This window comes from Tyto alba, unplaced genomic scaffold (genome assembly GCF_018691265.1).
Source record: "Tyto alba isolate M040663 unplaced genomic scaffold, T.alba_DEE_v4.0 Super-Scaffold_42, whole genome shotgun sequence".
Classification (NCBI taxonomy): Eukaryota; Metazoa; Chordata; class Aves; order Strigiformes; family Tytonidae; genus Tyto; species Tyto alba.
In genome coordinates, this window is record NW_024881318.1 from 9,283,946 (window position 1) to 9,303,414 (window position 19,469).

Here is a 19,469-nt window from a genome sequence, read left to right on the forward strand (position 1 = left end):
AATCAGTGTCTGCTCCACCGTAGATCTTCATGGGTAGCAGGGGGGGGCACCCCATTGTCTCCCCACAGGATACAGGGGGGTCTCTGCTCTGGCACACCTCCCCTTTCCTTTCTTCCTCCGTTCCTCCACTGACCTTGGTGTTCATGCAGCTGCTGCAACTCCTCCTCACAAGTCCAACTCATCCTCACCATGTCCCTTCTTAAATATGTTATCACAGAGGTACAGCTGATTGGCTCAGCCTTGGTGCAGAGGTGGAGCTGACTTGGATCTGGGGGAGCTTTGAGAAGCTTCTCACAGGGGCTGCCCCTATAGCCTCCTCCCCTGCTACCAAAAAACTCCACCACTCAAACCCAGGACTCTTGGGTAATGGGACACTACCTGCATCTGTACTGATCCAATAATGGATCCCAGTTTCAAGGCACCCCAACAGTGCATTAGCTTGTACCTATGCAGCTAAACCTGCTTTCCCACCAGAATCATGTGGTCTGATCCTTGATGCCTATTGAGAACATTGGTTTTTTATGCTACACATATTTCTGAATATCTAGGACCCTGGGATATGTTGTCATGGGCTAAAAACATACAAGAAGCATGCTAGCTATTAACTACTATAACTTAAACACAGTTGAATACAGCACAGTATTCAGGACTTTATTGTGATAATGTTTAGATTTCTAGTGGGGGCATAGCTCCTGGGACACAGTAGCATCTTCAGCTGATGCACAGAATTGCTTCTAGGGTCTTGTTCTTCATGACAAGGATAATAGAGTTATTGCAGCTGTTATTTAATACTCAGAGCAATGAAACCCTTGCCCAGAGAGGGGTTCAGAGCTTCTTCGACAACACAAATTTTAGAAAGAAGCATATTTCATAGCAGAGGAGTCAGCACTTGTTTTCATAACATTTCAGCATACCCATCCTCAACTTAAAAAGTAAAAGATGTTGAAAGTTATGTTTTGATCTTCCTGAAAACATACACCAATCTCTGTCCCAATGGTAATCATAAAAGAGATGAAATCACATGCAGGACAGGAAAAAAAGAAGTCTTGTTTCTTATTCTCCATCCTCTGCACCAGGTTTGGTGTGGGAGTTCAGCAAAGCATTCTCCTTTTTATATTTCAATTATCAGAATGGACATAAGGATCCCGGTTCACACTCCAGAAAAAAAAATTTCTTGCTGAAATGGTCATGACGAAAAAATGGAAAGTAAAGTGAAGAACATCAACTTCCAGGATTATTGAAACATTAAAAAAACAATTCTGCTGCAAGAAATATCAGCACTTACAAAATAAAAAATAGTATTATGATCAGAGGTCTGAAACATGTTTCCTATGAAGAAAGACTGAGAGAGTTGTGGTTGTTCATCCTGGAGAAGAGAATGTTTTGGGGACACCTTACTGAGGCCTTTCAATACTTAAGGGCTAAAAAGAAGGATGAAGAGAGACTTTTTACAAAGGCCTCTAGCGATAAGACAAGTGGCAATGGTTTTAAGCTAAATAGGGTAGATTTAGATTAGATGTAAGGAAGAAATTTTTTATTATGAGGGTGGTGAGACACTGGAACAGGTTGCCGAAAGTGGTTGTGGATGCCATATCTCTGGAATTGTGCAAGGCCAGATTAGACAGGGCTTTGAGCAACCTGGTCTAGTGGAAGGTGTCCCTGCCCATGGCGGGGGGGTTGGAACTAGCTGACCATTAAAGGTCCCTTCCGACCCAAACCATTCTGTGCTTCTATGAAACCCTAGCACAAGGTACCATAATAAAAATTTATTTTTCCAAATACAAACAGAATTTTTATGTGATGAAATATCACAACTATTACTAGATCACAGAAACATTGAGAACTGGTTGTGTTATGCTGTGGATTAGAGGTGTCATTATTTAGGACAGTGCTTAAAATACCTCTTAGTCTTTCTATTGTATGAATTCATCTCAGAGCACTGCTATCTTGGAGCTGAAAAAAGTAGAATGAAATGAAACTACCATCACAGAGTGCTTGAGAGAGAACTCAGTTCATTGGGATAACGGATACTACACATTTCTGTGTTTCCCTTGGAAGGAAGACAGCTGTTCATGGCCATAGAGGCACAGCAGAAGTTGAATGTCAAATTTTAAACCCTAGTGGTTATATTAATTGCCCATTTCTAACAATCTGAGGTGTTGCAATGGTGGGAAAGCAACAGAGGTGGCTGTCACTCAAGTCCTCTGAACCTACGGTTCTGCCTGAAAAAAAAAAAAAAAAAAAAGGATACAGTAAAAAGGAAAAGAAACTTTCATAGGGTTATGACAAGCTTGTAAGCAAAAATGTAAAGAGAAGTGAAAAGAAGAGGGGGAAGTTTTGACTCAGTTGCAGATTTGAGATTTTACCTGAAAGTTTCATAAAGCAACTGTTTTATGAGACAGGATCCTCAGCAGCAAAGTTGCAACATGATGGACTCTGACATTTTGTAAAACTGTAAAACGTGGCAGTAGCTTTAACAAGCAGGGATGCTTTGACCTCCTGAGGTTCCTGTCCAATTTAGCCATAGCAACTGTTCGATTCACACAATTAATGGCCACATTCAGTCAAGGAAGAGAGGGAAAAAGATGACAGGAAGCGTCACCTTAAAACCAAGACAGCTTTTTTTTTTTTTTTTTTTCGCTCTAGCTCCATTATCAGAAAGCTCCCCACCCTCCCCATTCCTCAGTGTGTGTTAGATATTTTCATAGCTCTAATTTTCCCTTGACATCTATATTTGCAGGCCTCTTGCCCTGTAAATGTGCATTAATAGGATAATTTCAAGTGAGTCTGATCCTTTGACTAAATATCATAAGGTTATTTTGCAGACATTTTATTTTACATTTGCTAGCTCTTACACAGGCTCCATGTTAGCCTAGCTGGCTTGTTATTTCTTCTATTTTGAGGATAATCCTGCTGCTGTCTGTAATTTAGGGATCATGGTTTTTCTCCAGTGCAAAAGAGTCACTTTCAGACCTTGCACATCCAAAAAGCAAGAGAGGATGAATGGGGGACTTAATCCACACTTGGAGGATGAGTCTTGCTAGCTATTAGTAGAAAGATGCCAGTTTAAGAAAGTCCTACAGAGTGGAGTCATTTCCTTTCCTCACTTTTCTACAAAACAGATGAGTGTCTTGGTTTGGGCTGAAATAGATTTAATATTCCTTTTCAGAGACTAGATGAGTGCTGTGTTTTGGATTTAGCTTTGGGTTTGGTATAAGAAGAACGCTGATAGCACACTGATGTTTTCAGCTGCTGCTGAGACTTCAAGGACTCTCTGATTCCCCATGTTCTGCCAGTGCGCAAGGACACAGGGAGCAGGGAGGGAGCATGGCCACAGCACCTGACCCTAATTGTCCAAGGAAATATTCCATATCATGGCACGTCATGCTCACTATATAAAGGAGGGGTGGTTGGGAAGGGGCTGTCTCGCTTCCGGGATTGCGATTGTGGGATCTTGGTATCTCGGGGTCGCTGGCCGGGAACGGGCTGGATATTGGTTAGCGGGTGATGAGCAATTACGCTGTACATTGCCTGTTTATACATTTCTTTTTGTTTTCCCCCTATCATCGTCATTGTTCTAATTTTATTGCCATTATTAAACTGTTCTTATTTCAGCCTGCGAGTCTCCCTTCACCCCTCTAATCCCCTCCCCAGTTCCCAGGTGCAGAGGGGGAAGGTAGGGTGACCAGCTGTGGTCGTTGGTTGATGACCAGGCTCAAACCACGACAATGAGACATTACAAAACAAAAGAATACTAATTTATTGTCTTCTTTTACATGTATATTTCCATGTGAGGAGAAGAAGAGAGGAAAGCACTCTCCAACAAACTTGAAGGATATAGGCTTTGAGAAACATTGCTGTTGGTGTGTTTCCAAGGCAGGTACAACCTGTGAAACAGCATAAAGCTTCACACATGTTCAGCTACATGACAAGAAAATGCAGATCTCACTCAGGGATCAAACACAGACTTACCAGCGAGGTCTTCTCTGCTGCCACTACACAATACCATTCATTTGTTCCATATTTGTCCCCTTTACAAGAATGATTATTAGTCATGGACTGCAACACCAGTGTACTCCTAGCATGTATTTCTTCTTGGGATTTTCTAGATATAAGCAGAGAAATTCAGCTGTGGAACTCCTTTCCGAGAGATATTGCAGATACTAAAAACTGAGAAGTGATTAAGAGGAGACTGGACAAGTTTGCAAGAAAAAAAAACATCAATTTCATGCAGTAGATGCATGGAAAACACTCCTGTCTCAAAAACTTTTTTTATCCTCAATTAGTAAGTGGCTGGGAGAGAGATTAGAGGTAGGATCATACATTCTTGCTCTGACATTGCACTTTTTCATTGGCATCCAGTCTTGACTGATGTTGGAGACATTACAGGGACCTTTTTGACTCATTATACTTGGTCTTACATTTTTATGTTCTTAGAGATCCTTAAATATGCTGCTTCAAAATGTCTCTTTCCTTCCACTAAATATGGACTGGGGGCATGTAGAGAGTGGAGACGCCCCAGGGATTGCTTCAGGTGTCATGTCAGGGAAGAAGACTTGCATGGGGAAAATTAACAATAGGAATAAGTAAGATTAAAGGTATGTGACAAGCCTGGGAAAAGTGTACAAGACTTGAGAACAGAGATGTAAATGAGGGCACATTAGACCCTGTGGCTCAGTACAAAGGTTAGCAAGAAAGAAAATCAGTCAAATGTCAAATGTCAGACTTACACTTCCAGGCTTGCTTAAATTACTGTTGCTAAAAACATTCACAGATATATAGCTTTTCTCTTGAAGGGTACTCATAACTCAGTGAGATTGATTGGAAGATCATAAATGCTTGGAGGATGTAACTCTATCTCCCTGTTTGTTCATACAAAAGTTAGCAATAGCATTTCTCGATGTGAACTATTCCTAGTATACATATTTTTATGTCTTTTTGACATGTTCTCCTGTCATTCTTGTAGATATTTTTCTTTTGGTAAATCTACACATTAACACCTTGCATATCCCACGCTTTAAGACAACACAGAAGGAAAATCATCACTTAAAAATATCACTTTTTCTTTTACATGAGTATGTATACTAAAACTCAGACGATTGTTTGTGTATGGGTCTCCATCTCTACACAGAACATGACTTCTGGGCCAGATTACATTTCTTCAAATAGACATAGGTGGTAGTTAAAGGTGAGGTTGAATCCAGCATTCACTCAGACACTGAAAGAAATCAAATTTTCTGTCAGTATAAAATGCCATACCTGGCAGTGTTCATACCAATTCTGTTTTCTCAGAATAAATACAGGAGAAAATAATTCTTTCATTTTTCCTTCTAGATCTTCACTGATCATGAAATATTTCTACCGTCACAAAGTAATGTTAATTTTCTTTAATCCTGTATAAATAGTATATGAATAAAATTGAAGGATAGATAAGATGCTGACAACTGAAATCCTTGTATTTTGTCAATTTCTGTCCAATCACAAAGAAATTTATGTCATTCTTCTCAGAGCTGATGAGTTGTTTTGAAAGATAATAAGTATATATATAATTATAATGATGCCTGAAAATGATGATTCTTTTTTTTTTTTTTATATACTGTGCATTTTCAATATATGAATTGATATTTATTTTTTACTAGCTTATGCTTCTCCGTAAAAGTAAGCTCCAGAAATATTATTGTGTTAATAATTTAAAATATTTTTTAGTTTTGTAACAGTTCCCATACAAGGTATATAAAAAGCAAATGCTAGAATCAATTTTAAAATAAGCTTTTTAACACCCTTACAAGAGACACAAATATCACAGTGCTTATCTTACAGATGGGGAAATTAGGTCATGAAGGGTACAAGAGCTGTATTCTGGGAACATAAATTGCTTTGTGTCACACACATTCCACAAGCTTTCTGAATTAGGTGTTTGGAGCTCTAGGATTTCTGTATTGAGTAGCACAGGGGCTTGGATGGAATTTAGGGTGTCTGGACATATCCCAGACTACTTCCTCAAAGTAATGAGAGGAATCAGAGATATAATTTGACAAGATGTGTTCTTTTAACTAGTGGGAATCTTACAAAAATATTTTTAATTTAGAAACCTAAACCAATTTCTGAATAATACAAGTATGGTATGGATTTTGTAGTGCAAGTTTACTTTTATACTTGTCCAGTTTATTACTAGCTCCATAGAAATCACTTTTTTGACACTGCTCCTTTTCTTTTTCCTGATACCTCTTTTCCTTTTTGTGTTGTGCCTGTCCTGCATCTCTTTTCACAGAGTGCAGAAGTACATGCAGATATCAGGCATGGAATTTTTCCTTCCAGGTTTACAAAGGAAAAAAAAAAAAAAAAAAAAAAAAAAAAAAAAAGAAAAAGAGAAATATGATTAGCTTTGTAATGTTCTTCCTTTCATCTGGGATTCACCTCACCTAACGTTAGCCATATAAAAATTAGTCATTTAATTAAGGTAGTCACCTAAATTTCCTCTCTAATAAAAGGAGAGAAAAAGGTCTCTTCAGAGAATGATTCATCACACACATTTTAAATATCTATTTTAAGATGGGATGAATTCCACGCTGGTGGTACCTTGCTCTCGCTTATGACTGTGGAGACAGTTTAAATAATGGGCTATGACTAGAAACACACAGTTTTAACTGGCTAGAGTTAGACAAGATAAATGTTAGTCACATTTTTTAAAGATTATTTTTTCATATTGTTAACTGTTGTATGAGCATAGAAAATTCAAGCTATAGTTTAACCCTTGGTACAAGAGTCCAAAGAGCACTAATTAGGGAAGAAAGCGTTAGCAATGCTGTGCACATGTGTGTCATTCAAGAGCAGACCAAATTTCTATTTTGAATTTCAAAGACCCAAGCAAAACGTCATAATATTGTCAACTGATGTTTAAAAGAAAGAGACTTCTTTCCTTCCTACCTCTTCATGGACAGGAAAGGAAGTAATTGTCAGAGAGGAAAAAAAAATGTTATTAATTTTGTCTCATTTTTACCTACTTTGATCTTTAAAATCCACCTTTCTCTCAAACTCTCCGTGACTTTCTGAAGGTCACAGGTTTAACATGCCCTTCCATGAAACTGCATAACAATATTAATAAAGGAGAAGTCTCTGTTTTGATTACCAGGCACATACAGCCTTTCTGACATTTGGAGTCAGCTATTCAGGTCTATCATTCAGGTTTATACATATCCACAAACCGCAGCATTTCAGAAAAATAGGCTACAGAAAGTGACAACAATAGGGGGAAAAATAGATAACACTTTCATGAGAATCTTTAATTAATGTTAAGCCAATGCTGGCTTGTAGGAAATGTCAAATTTCACTGGATAAATCAGAGCTGCCTCTTGGTTTTGCAACACATCATGTTCTGTGTTCAGTAAGATGCCAGGTTGCTTATTTTGCCTGTCATTTATGTGCAGTGTTTTTCATGTGGTCTTAGAATAAGGTGCCAAAGTTTTCTGGTTCCCTGACTTTATTCTACGATTAATAATGCATTAGACTATCAAAATATTTGCTCCTGCTATTACTCTTGAGGTTACAAAATTAAATATATATAAATGAATACAGTAAGCATATAGGAAATAAATCTTCTCTGATCTTCCCTTTCCTGTTTTCATTAAGGCAGATCTTTTAGTTATGACGATCTCTTGAATTTCAAGACACAAATACAAAGAGACTTTATCAAACTTGTTCAACTCTGATTTGGCTGCCTCTGTGAGCTTAAAAGCCCATCACTGCATAACCGAAACCCTATTTACTGCTGTGATAATGCAGCTTCATACAAGAACAGCTCCACTGATTTCAACACACACTGTTACATGCATCACAAGCTTCATCTTATTAATAATGCTTTTATTGCATCTTAAATATTTTACTTTATAACCTGTACATAAAAGTATAAAGAGGTCCTGATTTTTTTTCAGGAGAGAGAGGCTGGGGAAAGTAATTCTGACCTTGGTTTCAGCCCAGGTGTCTGTCCGTGCCAAGCATTGCATTGATAGGTTTGCTCACGTCCTCGCCTTGCTAGTGGATCTCCAGAGGCACAGAGTAACACTTGACGTTTCTGCTCTTTGTGTTCCTGTAACTCCTTACAAGCCTTTTTTTTTAACTTTTTTCTTTTTTTTTTTTTTCTTCTTCTCTTCATTTCTTAGTTCTGTTTTCCCCAAAATCTTTTCTTCCTGTATTCTTTGAAAGTTTCCTGGGATCATCCTCCAGTGATGGAGCAGCTGCTGAGGACCTGAGCAGCATCAGCTGCACATGCCGAGAGAGAAATGCTCAGGCAGCATTGAAACAGAGATTTCTGACTGACTTTTTCACCTTCATACACATCCCAGTGGTATGTTACAGGATGAGCTTCTTTGTCTGGTCTCCTCAAGCGCTTCCCCAGATATTGTCTACCAGAAGCAAACACCTATCAATTTGGTACACTCAGGCTTTGCATGTTCCAGCTGTTTAGAAAGTTGTGGGAATAACTGATCCTTTGGTTCATCATCTAGTCACAAAATTCTAGGCCTAATAATAACAAAGAAAGGTTTGCAATAGATACCAAATGATTATTATTTTTTGATTATCAAGTTTGCCAATGTCACCAAGCTCTGTGGTGTGTTTGACACACTGGAGGGAAGGGATGCCATCTAGTGCCACCTTGATAAGCTTGAGAGGTGGGCCTGTGTGAACCTTATGAGGTTCAACAAGACCAAGTGCAAGGTCCCACACACGGGTCAGGACAATCCCAAGCACAAATACAGGCTCGACATTAAGCAGATTGAAAACTGCCTTATGGAGAAGGACTTGGGGGTGTTGGTTCACAAGAAACTCAATACAACCCAGAAATGTGTGTTTGCAGCCCAGAAATCCAACTCTACCCTGAGACACATCAAGAGAATTATGGCCAGCAGGGTGAGGGAGGGGATTCTCTCCACTTTGGGGAGACCCACCTTCAGTGCTGGGTCCAGCTCTAGGACCCGCAACAGCAGAAGGACCCGGAGCTGCTCGAGCGGGGCCAGAGGAGGCCACGGAGATGCTGGGGGGGCTGGAGCAGCTCCCCTGGGAGGCCGGGCTGAGAGAGTTTGGGGGGTTCAGCCTGGAGAAGAGAAGGCTCCGGGGAGACCTTCGAGCAGCCTCCCAGGGCTTAAAGGGGGGACAGGGAAGGTGGGGAGGGACTCTGGGTCAGGGGGTGTGGGGCTAGGATGAGGGGTAATGGCTGTAAAGTGAAAGATGGTAGATTTAGATTAGATATAAGGAAGAAATTCTTCTCTGTGAGGGTGGTGAGGCGCTGGCCCAGGGTGCCCAGAGAAGCTGTGGCTGCCCGCTCCCTGGAAGGGTTCAAGGCCAGGTTGGATGGGTCTTCGAGCAACCTGGTCTAGTGGAAGGTGTCCCTGAACATGGCAGTGGGAGTTTGGGACTAAATGATCTTTAAGGTCTCTTCCAACCCAAACCATTCTATGATTTTATGATAAAAATGTAAAATATTTCAGGTTTTAAAAGTTTTTTTCTGTTAGATATATGTTATTGATTACTAATTTATATTGTAAAAACCTTACTAATTGTCACTTTTCTAAACAACAAACTGCATCTTGAAATGAAGAAGTGAAATGCTTAAGAAATAAACGTGAAAAATTTACTTTTCTATTTTATTGTTTTTTTCTGGTCAAAATATTTGAAAAATTAGACCGAAGATTTTGGCTTTCTTCAAACTCTCAGAAAAGAAGTAATAATTATTTTTAAAAGGATTATTTCTATTATTTCCACCTGAAATCTCTTTTCTGTGATATCTAAATCCTATAGTCTTGTAAACTTCAGAATATTATTATTTTAGACAGAATATTTTGAATTCCCTGCTCTGTTGACACTTTTCTGTATCAAATATTTTTGTCTTGCTCACTTTCTTCCTAAACACTTACTCTTGGCTAGTGTTGAAAAGAGAAACGTGGGCTAGATGACTTGCTGTTCTGGTGATGTAAACTCGTCCTCATGTTCTGCTGTTATCCAATATTAATGAGTGTGGATGGCAAGGAGGATTGGGGTTGGGCATACAGATACCCCTGTAATGGTCAGAAGACAATCAGGGAGATAATTAGATTGTAACAGTAATACATAATTAATGCAATATAACAGGACAGATCTCAATCTGTTGCACCAGTGGTAAATCCAAAGGAACCCTATTAATGTCAGGAACAGTTGTTTGCATATGTTGTACATTGATTTAACTGAGATCTGATTCAGGCTCATTAAGTGACACATTTTTTACTTGTATCGCTTGTATGGGCAGACTGTGGATGATTAGCCTCATCTTGAATGCCACTATACATTAACTGCTTTAAGACATGTGAATTAAACTCTGACCAGATGCCAGAGACCTCCTAATTAGAAGCACAAGCCATCTCCAAGCTAAATTCAAGGTTCCTTAAAGACAACAGACTCCACTGAATGTTTATCACCAGCTGTGGGAAAATTAGGATCTTAAAAGAAGTCCTAATCAAAACAGAACATAATATTTTATGTAACTGCATGAAAGTTTGCTTATTATTTTAGTTTGCTTTTTGTATGAAGAGCACAGAAAATATAATTTAAAAGAGGAACAGGATTTAGTGGAAATGGTCAAAACTGTGTTCTAGAGTAATGTATTAATATTTTTAATAGACCAATATCCCATAATGCATGTTAAGAGAATTTGTGATGGGGAAAGAGAGGCACTTGACTCCAGATGAGTCCCTCTCTCATGATGCCAGTCTTTCATGTGACACCAGGGAGAGCCCAGACACCTGACCTACCTTAAACAAATTGCTTTTTAGACATGCATGTTAGGTGAGATGATTTCCAGCTGTCATATAATATCTTTAAGAGTCAATCTAGCCATACATAACCAGGTGCATCACTCAGTAAGTGGTCATTTCTTTCAGGCAATTTTCAGACTTAGAGGTTAGATGCAGTTGTCCTGAGTTAAGCCTCTTTAGGTTATAAGGGTGAACTCAACAATTTGCTTGATAGAGCAAGCAAAGAGAAAGGTCAGTAATTTATCTTAGGCTACAAAAAAGGGTGACTGAATGCAAATTATCTCTGGGGAATAGACCCTCACTGGTCTTGCTGTCAAAGCACGTCTCAGCTCGAGTTTTTGTTAGAGTACTAGTTAGACTTTATTATTACAGAAATAGCTTACAGTCTTCCCTTAAGTATTGTACAGCATAAAATGATAGAATTACTATTCTAGTGGCCAACCCAGGTCTATTCTGATCTGATGTAAACCAAATGATGAAGATTTCTTGATACACAGGGTGATTCAAAACCCAGTCAAGTTAACAGAGAAATTCCTTTGATTTCTTTCAGTTGGAAACAGGCCCTTGAATCATGTTGCACATCAACAACACCCAGTGGCTCACCTCAGTATCAGATTCAAAGAGAATGAGAAATGCTGTCCTGCCTCACAGAGGGGTTGAAGAGGTGAATTTGTGCACCTCTGCTAGACATTTGGATACTACAGTGATGAACATTATGGAAAAATCTATAAAGACTTGACAAACTATAGAGGGTTTGGGTGGTGTAAGGTAAATAAACCCCAGGCCTGAATGTTGCATAAGGGAGAATAAAATGTGATATGAAGGTATGATGTGTGTCCTACCCCACCAATATTCAAAATTAATCAATGCTCGCAGGGAATAAATAACTCAAGACTAGAATATTAAGGACTATCTGATAATTCAATCCCAGAAAAAGAAAAAATTAGAAATGGATGGGAGACTTTGCAGAATTTCGTGATTTGTCCGTGCTTACTTTTATATTTAAGGACACAAGTCTTAAATCTGGAATTTTATTTTAATTGAAAGGTGATGGTTCCTCCAGAGCTGAGATTTTGACAGCTCTATTCTGTTTCAGTGAACTCCATCTTCTCTATTTTATCTTGAAATAGAAGAGGCTTTGCAAGCTGTGTTAGTGTCTAGAGTTTCACTGGCTTCATGGTGTACTTCTACCCTAGAGTTTTTGTGTCATTGCATGTGTAACAAAAATCTTTCCATATTTCCATTAGCCGTACTATCAGTGTTTTGCTAATTCTGTCTGTTATGTAAGCACTGTGGTATTTATTTGGGTCATTTTCTTGGGTCATAGAGACGATGTCCTTTTTTTCTGCCCTTTTTTCCCACTCTTTACTTATGCTTTCACATTTCTTTATATTCTCTCTATTTGTACTTATCTTTTATTGGTTTTTATGGTTTTTTCATTTTCTCTTTTTTCCACTCTTTACACATTTTTTCTGTTTTAGATACAAACCAGAATTATTCCCTTGAACCCTTGTCTATTCTTAAAGTAAAATTTATTAATTTTTAGTAAGCAGGTGACATTTTGTTCTTATTTTCTTAACTCACCTTCCAGATTTCTATTTGCTAGTTCTTCCAGCACTTTGACAGATGTTTGACAACGGTGTCTACTTCTAATCACACCTTAAGCATTATGATAAACCACAAAGAAAGCTTAATTTCTCCAGAGAAAATTCTCTCTTGCATGTCATGTTAAATCTGCAGGCCTAACATGACATGCAGAAACCAAAAATAAATATTTCTCAATAATATCTAAGCATGGTAATCCTCTTAATTGTTTTATCTATGAAGTCACACACTGAGCATTTTATTTTCCTTCAGAAACATGACATCAGTTCCAATACTATAGTGTGGGATTTGTTTTGTTTTGTTTTGTTTTTCTTTGAGAAATACATATAAATTTAAATGTCTCTACTAAAGTTCTGAGTTTGCTATCAGTAATGTGAAAGTGAACCACTTAATTGCTCCCAAACACCGGCCTCTAACACATATGTGAGAAGCTACTTTAAGAGTAAGGTGGGCTTACTGAGATGAGATGGAACTTTTTAGTTTTAATTTATCAGCCAGAGTATTTAACAGGCTAAATATTCACGGAAGACATTTTGTGGTCCCCATTTTACCCCGTCTTATCAGGCTTACATAAGACCCATAAGGCATCTGTAAGACCAGGACTCCAAAAGTTTGACTTCTGAGTAGGATCATATATAAAATAATCTTGTCTTATTTTTCTTTTGCTGTGAACATAAAATATTGTAAGTGTAGCTTTACCAAAGGAAATAAAAATCACCCAGCCTGAAATAGAAGACATCAAGAGTTAATGAGGGTCCCAAACTAGAAATGTAAGGCTTTAGATTGTCTGTCTTATCTTTATTAAATAGGCTCTGAGAAGATTTTGAAACAAAGAAACAAAAAAAAAAATGTTCCTATTTTCTCCTGTCTTTTGCAAAATTTGGAGGACTTCAGACTTCAAGCCAAACATTGCACCTTTGTACTCTCTTCCCATGTTTCTCATCTCCACATTGTTGACTTGAATTGTTTCCAAATAGGCTGATAAATTTACAGCTGCTAATATAGGTCATGTAATATAGGTTAAACCCATCTTTACAGGCTAATAATATTCTTGTGTCTTTAAATGAGCTATGAAGAATTTTGTAATTAAGATTGTCTCCATATTTATTTGCCAGTAAAAGCAATGAAGAGAAGCTAAAAAAACTCACTGTTTTCTTGTCACTGAGGTCAGCCTTGCTTCTATACTGTATTGAGTCTAAAGAGCCAGAACCACTATGTGGTTGCAACCTCAAAGGTATTGCAGGTGCCAGAAGTAGCAGAGGAAGTGTAGGAAGGTCTATATGGGTCAAGAAAAGGCAACTGTGTCATATTTCAAGATTTAGTCGATTTGGGTATTGTCATTGCCTAAACCAGGGAAAAAGTACCTGTAAACTGTCTCTCTTCTCTCCTGATCTTGGGGATAATCGGGAATACCCTCAGTACATCAGTCATGTTGCTACACTAGACAAGATGAACTGGATGATGGCTGAAATTTCCTGGTTGATGATCCAGAAAAAGCAGTAAATCATAGAAATCATATTTGGCCATATTCCCTCTGCTCTCTGTGGCGTTATAGATGAAAGAGGAGAAAAGCATGAAACGATAAATTTATTAAGTTTTAAAGCTGAAATGCAGAAATCTGAACACCTTTTGTACACATTGTAACATGCAGAGATAGGGCAGGTAAGCTGTTTTGTCTCTATGCAGGTCCTAGTTCAGATTTGATTTCTTGCCTTTGATTTCTTGTGAATTTGCTCTGACATGTACAAGATCACTTGGAATAAGGTCTTTACTGTGTTTGTGTCAATAATACCCAGGAATCGCAGCTGTGGGTCAGGACCCCATTATGAGAACTCTTGTACAAACATAACAACAAACAGATTTATGTCATCTGATATTCAAATCAAGCAAGATAATTGATTGGCGAGTTGTAACTAAGCCAAAAATTAGGGATGGGGTTTACTGTATATTTTTTTTCAGTTCATGTTCATTAATACATGAATGACATCAGATTTGGAGCTTCAGTCTAAACAAATACAAATACTGAAGATGTAAATTATTCTTTGTATATTTATTTCATATGTTTTCCTTGTTTACAGTTTGTATAGAATCTAAACCTAGAGGAATTATAAACTGAAATATTACCACCAAAGTTATTCTGACCCCAGCAGAATTCATAAAAAGAGATAAACAAATAATTGTTTGAAAGTGTTTATGAGTTAACGTGTTTTCTTTGAAAATTTTGCAATCACACTTGGTAGCATTTAGAGGTGCTACAGTTTGCAAATAATTTTTTGTTTCATTTTTTTTCTTCATTAAACAAGCAAGCTCAAACAAGGCATTTCATTATTACTTCAATAATGTACAATCAGCATAGCTTTCATGTATCTTGATTGTTGATAGCTACTGATGAAATAAGAAGAGACAAAGTTTGTCAAGTGGAGACGTGCACAGACCCAAGTCACCACAGCTAAGCAGCACGTCCATGTAAATTTAAGTCTCAGACAGAAAAAGCAGAGTGGGGAGGAGGGGAATCAACACCTATTAAATTTGGACAGGGACAGAAAAAGTGGTCTTTGGTGACTGACAGACAAGGTTATGTGGCTGAACAATAATTTGAAGCTTTGAATTATTCATGTCTCATTCAAGGTAAAAGGGTTTAACCTGGTGATATCATCTTGTTGAGGTATTTCACTAGGTCAAAATATTATATTCTTATTCCTGACTTTTTTATTTTACTAGGTTCATGTCTTAAACACAAAAATAGAGGGGAGAATAGGAATAAGTGCTGATTTTTAGAGAAATATATGTGTAAGTACTAAGGTCCCAGAACAATTTGCCATTTAAAATGAAAAAGCAAACAGCTTGCACAAAGTCCTCAATGCAGTCTGACAGCTGAACTTCAGATTTGTCTTTCTCCATACCCTACACACCACAGTTGTCCTTCTGTGTAACTCTTAAACCTAGAAGGTAGAGATAGGATTCCAACCTTTATTTGAAAATAATTATTTTTTTGAAACATTATATTTGTTTGCTGATAAGAAATACAGACATAATACCATCATGTGTCCTACCATCTGCTACGGCTTCCTGATTTGGCCTTCCATGGTGTCCATTGATGTTGTGAAGAGTTTATCGACTGTCCAAAATCATTATGTAGCTAATTACTATAGAAAGAATCAACAGAACAGCGTATACATAAAGGCACATAAGATAACAAAACAACCCTGGACAAGATTCATTTTTTTTTTTCTGTTAGCATGAAACAATTTATTGATTAATTAATTTGGCTTGGGACAATATTAATTTACTCCTAATTCCAGTTAAACAGACCTGAAAGAATATATTTAATTGTAGATGCTGGCATGGAATGAGAGTCTTGGGCAAAACCTGAAGATTTCCTACTAAATCTTCCTCTTAACCTGAAGTGCATTTAAACTAAATTTTCTCCCATTACCAATTCTACCTATCCTACAGTTCACAGTATTCTGCATTACTGATGTCACATGAAGAGTTGATATCTCTGAGACAAGGATCAATTGTAGGTTATATCAGTTTCCATATTTTGGATCCTTTATTTTGAGCTTCTGATCTCAATGGGACTCCAGGGGTATTTGTGGTGCCTCAAGGGACTGAGCCAAGGACACAGTTTGTGATCCTGTGTCTGTGGCAACATCAACCCTCATTTCGTTTCATCTATTTTATTAATATAAATCTTTAATGTTCCATCTTTAAAATCCCATTTTAATTTAGCCATACAGGTCCCTGGCTTCCTGATTTTGATTTCACAGACGTGTAGCTTCCAGACTGGTAACCACGTTACTGGCATCAATGCCACTGATTTTTACATTCTATCCAGAGGTGCTCCTCTATCTCCCTACACATCAGGTCTAACTAAGTTAGATCTTTTCAGTTACAGGAAGACTGTGGTTACTTTTCTTAAGTGCTTTACCCACTTATCCCTGTGAGGATTTCAGAGTAATTACCTGTAGTTATTAATCAGCATTTCTCCATGTTTGTTCTTTTTTTCCAAACAGTAGTTACCAGCCAACTGTATGACTGTGTTCAGGGGCACATAGGAGTCCTGACCTCTGTTCTAGCTAGGGAAGATCAGCCTGTTTTAACGTGGTGTCCTATCCTTCTTTGGTGCTCTTAACACAAACACCCTGTGCTTTCAGAGCCAGATCTGCAGGACACTGCAAGGGGAAAAAAAAAAAAAAAAAAAAAAAAAAAAAAAAAAATATATCAGTTTTACCAGAAATACAGTGTCTTTGGTGTGATGGGGTCTAAATTTTCTTACAACTTTGAGACATTCAAGTGATTTGAAATAGAATATTATTGTCAGATAAACACCAGTTCAGTGTTACTTGCTGGTTTTATGTATGCAGAAAAACATAGATACTTTAGGGAAATAATTTATTTTCTTGATGAAAACTTGAAAGCAAAAGAAAATAGAAAATCTAATATCAGCTTAAGTTGCAAGATCCTTCTTAGGTGTACATAGTAACTCATATGAAGTATAAATGCTCATAACTGAGGGACCTTTTTCATCAAGCAGACTGAGGAATGCATGCTTCAAACTGAGCAGAAATTGGAATACCATGTGAGAAATCTGAGAGTCACCAACACAACCTGGACATTATCTCTCAATAAGATAAACACTATTCAGTATAACAATATTATCACTCTGGGAACACAGTATACAGGAGAAATCCAATCTGAATGCCAAAATACAGTAACTACTGTATACAACAGACTGCCCTAAGAAGAGTTTGCCAGCCTGCACTTGGGACTAAGCTTAGAAAGAACTGGCCTGTTTTCTACTCTCTTCATCCAAAGATGGTTTCACAGATTTCACTCCTTCATCATCTCCTTGGGGCATTTTAGCTACTTCTGTGTCATGAAACTCATCACTCACTAAATAATTAATTTACTCAAGTAAGCAGGATCTCTTGGGGTTTAGGGTTTCTTAGTGAAGAGAGATGACAGCTGATGTGCTATTTCAGAAGGAAACAGGAACAAAACCCCAATATGCTATGTTATTTTCTTTGATTTATTTTTTTAAAATTGTTATTCATTTTGCAGTCATCAAAATTCTTTCTTGGTTAACTTTTTCTATTAGGTAGATTAGATTTCATTCCACTGGTATTATTTTAATAAGTAGGGCTGGGAAACTGCTCTATTCTGTATTAATCAATGTGTATGTAAGGCCAGGAGGGGATAGAGAGCCAAGTCCAACTCCCTCTATAATCAATTGCAGCACCATGGGAGAGGGAACAGGTCATTGCTAAGGAGACATTTTTTCTCATTGTACTGGCAGCCCTAAGCTCTACATTTTTCTCACCTGGCTTACGGAGAACAGCCATCATTTGAGCAAGTCTGGGCATGAGTGAATGACATGTTGGTAAAAGTATGGAGAAGCCTGCACTGATGCTGGTGAGTCTGTAGAGGCACAGAGAGTTTAATGGAGTCCCATTGTAAAATTATATAAACACTTACAAATACATATACATATGTACATGTGTAAACACAGATAAATAAAAATCAAATTACATTACTGCCCTTGTTTATAGCTCAGAGGACTGGTTTTAATTTTTTTCTGCTTTTAAATGATAAAAGAGCAAGAACAACCAAGCAGGACATATATGCACACACATATATATAATATATATATTTATTCACACCTACATCTATATACATATACATGCATATATGTATATACATACATGTATGTATGTATGTATATGTGTATTTAAATTGCATGGGCACAGTGTTTCATCTACAACTATAAAACTTAATGGTGGGATTAGTCTTTAGTATCTGTAGAAAGGACCATATAATCTTCCTCCTAATTCATTCATGAATGAGAAGGCCACCTCAGAGCTTTTCACGAGAAACATATATCATCACCATTCCCATGTGTAGACTACTCACATGAGCTACGATTTTCTTTTTCCTTCTGTTCAGTCTTAATTTAGACCTAATGACTATAGAATAATTAAAACTTCATATCTGTTTCCTCTTAATAATAATAATAAAAAGAAAAAGCCAATTTACAATTGAGTATCCTCCACCTGAAACTTCAAAATGCTTTTACCTTTAAAATTTGAAATATCTCATATTAGGGGGGACATTTCCAGATTACCTTCAAAATCATCTCTGTTCATATGAATTTTGATAGACTTAATGTGCAAATTTTCCAGAGGAAACCAGAAAACTAAGGAATATTATTTTTCATTATGTTTTCTGTGTGTGAAGACTTGTAGATGCATGATTTATAGGTGAGTATTGAGAGCTTTGTTTTAGCTTATAATACCTTGACTTTTAAAACAAGGCACATACAGTTTCTGACATTTAACCTGCAACAGAATAAATATGGTTGGATTATTAAAAGCAATTCTAAGAGAGTTCAGTTCCCACTGGAAATTTCCTCAGCCTTTTTGAAAATCATACTGTAATTGCATCACAGAATTAAAGTTCAGGGTGAAACGTTACCTCTGTAGGTTACATTTCTGCAGTCAGAGGCATCTGAGCCAGCAGATGACTCTGAGGGAAATGATCAAAGGCTTGGAGGTCCAGGTGGTTTTCTCCTTGATTCAGTTGGTGTGGGGGAAGAACTTGAGGAGAAGCAGATGGATTCTGAGTGTCAGCAACTGGTTGTGTGACAACAAGGATTGGTTTTTGTGACCATGGGACCTTCTTTGAGGATTGAAGACCATTATGAAGAGACTAAGTGCGGCAAAAAGATCTTTGTCAACAGACTGGCTGACTAGGTAAAAAGAACTTTAAGATAGACACAAGAGAGTGAGACAATGACCCACAGTCAAATGAGTAAGTAGTGGACCAGCTTGGCAAGCAAACAGTAGAGGATAACTCAGACAAGAGATATCTAGATTAACAAAACAGGGCTGAAAGGGATCCACCTCAAACATGTTAATATAAGAAAGTACCTGCAGGATAACATTATGGGCAAAGCTACTCATAACTTTTCTGGGAAATCATCATGGCTGGGTGCATCTCGGCAGGACCTGTATACTACTGCATGTTGTGTTGGGAACAAGCAGGAGACAATAAGATATTCCTGTGCAGACGCAAGCCTAT

At 37.6% G+C, this 19,469-nt stretch overlaps 1 long non-coding RNA gene across 1 annotated transcript; it reads right to left on the minus strand.

Annotated features, from left to right (window-relative positions):
• Positions 1-1,312: 1,312 nt before the first annotated feature.
• LOC116965863 lies at positions 1,313-19,165 on the minus strand. Its single transcript, XR_004409735.1, has 3 exons — positions 19,153-19,165; positions 17,544-17,547; positions 1,313-1,421 (listed from the first exon to the last, which is right to left on the minus strand). It is a non-coding gene; the product is annotated as an uncharacterized LOC116965863 (long non-coding RNA).
• Between the last annotated feature and the right edge of the window lie 304 nt (positions 19,166-19,469).